Raw genomic sequence first — 5,998 nt, 5'->3', positions numbered from 1 at the left:
GTTTCAGGAATTAGTAATGTACCTCATCTGGTCCAGTTGCAGTGTCGTGCAACTTTCCCAGAGACTCGTGCTGTTCAGTTATCGAAAAAGGTTGGTTACAATCCTCTGTATTATCGGATTTGAAATTCAATTTATTTTATTCTTGTTGGGTCTTATGTTTTTGAAATTGAGATGAATGATTGATGACTGACGAATTTCTTGCAAATGTACTTGCAAGTTCATTGGCAATTTCATGTTTAGCCGAAATATTTTTATTGTTTTTAAATACGCTGTGAGGAGGCTACGGGCGTCCTCTTTCCACTAATTTTCCTAATGATTTTCCAAACTTATTTTAAATTTGTTTTGGAGGAGAGCTTAGAAACAACTCTCGCCAAGTGCTTCGTTTGGTTTCCTTTATTAAACAGACAGATTTTATTAAAACTTCACTTAAATGATCAGTTTATTATGTAATTGTGCTCCTGCATTTTAATTGCAAATTTCGAAACATTTTACGGGAGTAACGACCCTATATGCCAAATAACTTGTCCGGAAACCGCAAGGTCCAGGTCACTAAATTATGAATAAACTGCCAGCATCTGCGGGGGTATTTGTTATCCTCCGGTTGACAGTTCTAGTTTTCACTCAATATGTATGTTTATTTTTATCAAAATCTGAAATTATAACAACAATTCTGATTTTTAATATTCGCTCATTTTCTGTTTCTTTTATTTCCATACATGTAGAAACAAATGATAAAGTTGCATATCATTGTTGCGAAATAAAGATATTTTTCACTATATGTAGATGTTTGTGTTGAGACATACGTGTCTTTCGTTTAAGGCTTTACTTTATGTTTCCCCATAGGACGGCTACTTCCGGACGAATAAAAAGGAAGGCAAGCAATGTGTAGCAAGGGAAGTAACGCTTCGCATACGCATGTGTTACAATTAAAGAGCTTTGCTCCTATTGAATGCCAGCGTCTAGTACAATCTGGTTAGGTACCCACGATACCTAAACGCAAAATTCGGACCACGAGGAATTATATGTAAAATCTAAGCATGATTGACAAATTATAGCTAAACAGTTTTTAAGGTGAGTGGTACCAATTCCTTAGTTATAACCTCTACAAAGAGTGCCTCTCAAGAGTTGTTTTGTAATAAAATGTTACTATAAGATGCACTTACCATTGACAAGACAGATAATAGAAATGAAGGGAAACGTTACGTTCAAAATTACATCGAACTTATAACGGTATCACGATGGTACGCACCACAATCCCTCTGATCCCGTTTGTTAAAACCATATCTTGTTCACTATTTGAAATTTGCTTTTCTGCCTTCTTATTGAGATCCAATCTGCTGCACCCGTTTCAACATTTGGGAGATTTCTATTTTTTCTCTACTTCCTAAAGCATTTTTATTTCCCAACACCTTGCTTTGCAACGTATGCATACATAACACACACGTCATTGAAGGACCTTCGCTATGAATAGGTCGTTTATCCTTTTAAAAATAGTTACTTCATTTCTATGAGTTCCACATAATTCATTAAATTACGATCTTAATTTAGTTCGGATCTTCTGTCCGGGTCCAAGACAAGACCTTTTTTCGAAATATTTCTCACTATTTAAGTTTGAATAGCATGTTTCGGCAACATATCTGCTTCCTGTCGTTAACACAAGAATGTCCTCTTTTTTTAAGAGCTGAAGCAACTGCAGTTTGTCTGGGTTTGTATGACATGTAAAAAAAAAAAAAAAAAAAAAACTGCTTTGACTTGTCTCTTCTACAAATCATTAAAAGCCAGAACTTTAACATTATTCTCAATCAAAATATTGCATTTGGTATTAATCCGGATTTTTAGGTCACCTGAGCCATAGCTTTATTGCTATCCGTCTTCGTCCGTTGTCATGTTTTGTTTGTTTTGTTTCACAAACAAAACACGACGACGGACGATCTTCGTACGTCGTGCGTTAACATTTTACATCTTTAAACTTAAGCTAAAATCCTGTCGAACGGATTTCATTGATACTTCATGTGAATGTCATTGACAACTCCCTGACCGAGTGTTAGACGATTTAACTAAAACTTGGTAGGAATGACCGACTCATGATCCTGACAAAGTGTTGTTATTTTTCGGGTAGATCATAAATCTAATAAGGCCGCAACGGTCGCCATTTTGAAAAACCATTTCAAACTTAAAGTCATGTTCTAATAGGCCGATTTAACTGAAACTTATTAGAAATGATCGACTCACGGTCCTGACAAAGAGTTGTTATTTTTCGGGTCGAAAAAAAACTAATATGGCCGCTACTGCCGCTATTTTGAAAAAAAACATTTCAAACTTTTAAAATCATGTTCTAATACGCCGATTTAACTGAAACTTGTTCTAGGAATGATCAACTCATGGTCCTGACAAACCAAACTTGACGTTGTTATTAACTATGTTTTACTCAAATTGGAACATCATTATCTCCACTTCATATTTCAACAACAAAAAACAAATACTGTAGGACTTAGGTGACCGTTAAGGCCCATGGGCCTCTTGTTGTATTCTACCATTAAATCACAATCTTGATACCCCGTCATGTCGCAACACGAGGAAATGAGAAAGTAGATATGGCTGACCGACAGTAAAGAGATATGGTACGAATTGGCAACATAAATAATCAGAAGGAATAAATAAAAAATAATTTGCGATTCAACCCAACTTGGGTTCGGGTGCAACAAGAAGAATAGACTGATATTCCATGATGGTATAACTGTGTCACCGTGACCAATCTCATAGCATCACAACACAGAGGCAACAACTAAATTAGCATGGGACCAGATTTCCGTCAGATTGCCAAACTATATGTATCGTCGGCATGTGCTTACATGTAAAACAAAGTCGTGCATGTATCTCCTGTTAAACCAGCCCCTATTGATCGTAGTTATTCGTTTACGTAGTATCTTTTACTCCTACATGTACACAGTTGTTGCAGAGTATTGGATTACGACGCAAAGAAAGGTAAATAGTTTATGGCAGTTATCTCCCTTTGATCATCGAAATTTGCTATTTAATTGCCAAAACCTTAATATGGACAGATTGTTCAAAGTTTGACTTGGTCAGACAATGTCATATGTACAAGCTTATGCTAAATCACATAATTCAAAACACTAACGTTTCCAAACCTGAAATTTAATCGGTAAACATTATTAGCGTAAAATTATTTCGAGAACACAGGCGTTATTCGTTCTAAGCAATATTGCCGTCACAGTCAGGGATATAGCCTATACATTCAAAAGTCAAATCTTTTCCCCAAGGAGTCGGGATCCCCAAGAGGAACACTTTTTGAGATAGTTAAATGTCAGAGGGAAAACCCAAATGTTAAAGCAGGCCTTGGAAGTCTTTGTCAATGCTTACAAAAAATACATATCAGATCGACCACTACATGTAGTATGGTCCGTATTTCGAAACAGCAAGTACCGGGTTGAAACAGTAAAATCCTTTGAAATGTGGTAAACTTATAAGTTTAACCGGATTTCGTTTTGTGTGTAAAAATCGTTCTGCATCCAAACCTGATGGCATTACGAAGACATAATAGTTTTAATAAAACTGTATTATATTTATGAATTTCATTCTTCAAAGCCCATCAAGACAAATGAAAACAACAAACAGTTAGGTTGGAAACATTCAATGTCCGTACATTTATGCAATTATTATGGTCCCTTTATACATCTCCAAATATGTCAATCATATATGCATTTAGGCCTTGTGATTACATCAGCAGATACACAGCCTGCCTTCTTCGTCATATTCACCAGGATGTTTATGGAAGGGGATCACCGCCATAATTATTTTTTATAGAATTAGTTACTTCTGGTTTTGAATCTAATTCTATGTTCATTTGTATTGTTTCACTCGTTTACAAATCTATTGCGTGTTCATTCCATGCTATGCTAGTTTTACCGATCGCGATTTCGACATCGTTTATGACTGGAGCGCCGCTTGTCGTCTTAATGAGGAACTAAAATTCTAAAATTTATTCTAGAATTCATTCTAGAATTTTAGTTCTCATTAAGACAACAGCCGGCGCTTAAATGGCCAACGAAATTCGCGGAAAATAATGCTCGCTCCCTTTAACCGGAAACATACCCGATTGTGGCAGTAGATTTTGGAAAATGCAGTCGACAGTGCGGGAAGTCTTGGTTATGACAGCAATTGAACTGTAATCTATTTAGGTTTGAGCCAAAATTGTTTGTATTGTAGCAGAAACTCGTCATATTTATAGTTAGGATGCCGTAGCCATAACGAAATCCCACAAGTATTTGGTAACTGGCAAAATGTTAACCCTGCACACAGGGGTTCGTTACAAATGCATGTCTGAAATACAGAACTGATATTGGTGCTGTCATAGCTTGACAAAGGGACAAGTCGGTCTTGGAAGGTTGTGACACGTTTAATACGTTGTGTAGAAAGTAAAACTTTGATATCAAGTATCCAATCACAAGTGTTTGAAATTCTGACTGTAAATTGAGATAAAAATCATATAAAAAATAACGGTATTAGTATAGTCTACTACCAAAAAAGTAGCAATACCCTTATGTTTTATATGATTTTTATCTCAATATTTACAGTAAGGATTTCAAATATCTCGGAACCGTATGTACATTTTTTTCCTGTTCATGCTTCATAATTAATTTTGATAAATTTGAGAAGTGGATGCAAATTTCATATTCAGAACAGCATACAGTGATCAGCTAATTAAAACTAATCGCCTGAAATTAGCATAAAAATCAAGATTTAAATTTTCTACTGTTATTAGATGATGACATCAGATTCCATCAAGTATGCCTCATTCGAGGAAAATGTGCATACCCTGGCCTGCCCATATGCATTTGTTGCAGATGTCATATTAAAACTTGTCTCATATAGGAGATGATAAATCTATAGCTACAAATGTATAGTTCATGGGAACAGTGGTTATTGAGTGATATTGGATGTCAATATTGTTGACCAATTATCAAACATATCTTTGATTTAAGTTAATTTGAAATACTTGTTTTAAGTCGTTTTTTTTTTTTTTCATGTGCATTATGTACAACATTTAGCAATTTCATTGAGATTTCAGTAATATTTATATTACTGAAATCTCAATGACATAATTGTTGTAGGTCTGGTTCGGTCAGCATGAAGTGTTATGAAGTGCCAGTTTGCCAACCTGATCACTGGTTTTTGACAGCAGACCGTCTACTTCCTTGATACCTAAACAACTCCTACAGTGAAGAGGCATTTCCTGAACAATGGAGGTAGTGCATATAAAAATGTATCATGTTTCACAATGTTTGAAACTGTTTATATGGTGGTATGTGTAAATTATTTTTAGGTCACCACCCATCTGTAAACTTTAGGATATTTTCTTAAGAACTGGGGAATGAATCTTTTTAAACTTGGTAAGCTTCATCCTTGGTGTCCACTTGTCCTGAAGTCGAACAGCTCAGTGGATTTTGACTACATTTGGCCTGGAGTTAGAGTATCCTTGGTCAAAGGGGACCCAATTTTGTATAAACAGAGGTTGTGACCCTCCTGGGAGCAGAGGAGCGGGGTCCAATAGGGGGGAAATATTGATAAGTGTTTAAATTATTCTCTTTCAATATGCTGAGAGACAGAGCCTATAGTTGCAGTACATGATGTATTTAATCAGAATATGTTCCTGTGATGTTTAAATATCCAGTTGAGGGATTCAGGCCCTCTAGGCCTCTTGTTTGTCTCTTTATTTATTTTTACATCTAATGGTAACTAGTGATGGGCCAATACTTGATAATATAACTCAAAATTGATCAGCTTGCCTTTTCAATTATTGATTACGGGTACAAATTCCACAATTTGATCTGTCCATTACTGAACTCAAGTGTCAAATGTAGATTGTAAGTCTGAGCTATTTATGTTGTTAAAGGCTTAACAAAAAAAAATCAGGTTGGCTTCCTCTTACATGTTAAAAGTGCTTCCTTGAAATTTTACCAAAATAATAGGTAGGCAT

General features: G+C 35.6%; 1 long non-coding RNA gene across 1 annotated transcript; it reads left to right on the top strand.

Annotated features, from left to right (window-relative positions):
• Window positions 1-4,159: 4,159 nt before the first annotated feature.
• Window positions 4,160-5,998, top strand: LOC110451835. The gene is made up of 2 exons (XR_002463108.1): window positions 4,160-4,214; window positions 5,133-5,998. It is a non-coding gene; the product is annotated as an uncharacterized LOC110451835 (long non-coding RNA).

This window comes from Mizuhopecten yessoensis, unplaced genomic scaffold, assembly GCF_002113885.1.
Source record: "Mizuhopecten yessoensis strain PY_sf001 unplaced genomic scaffold, ASM211388v2 scaffold6211, whole genome shotgun sequence".
Classification (NCBI taxonomy): domain Eukaryota; kingdom Metazoa; phylum Mollusca; class Bivalvia; order Pectinida; family Pectinidae; genus Mizuhopecten; species Mizuhopecten yessoensis.
This window is presented reverse-complemented; position numbering and strand designations above follow the sequence as displayed.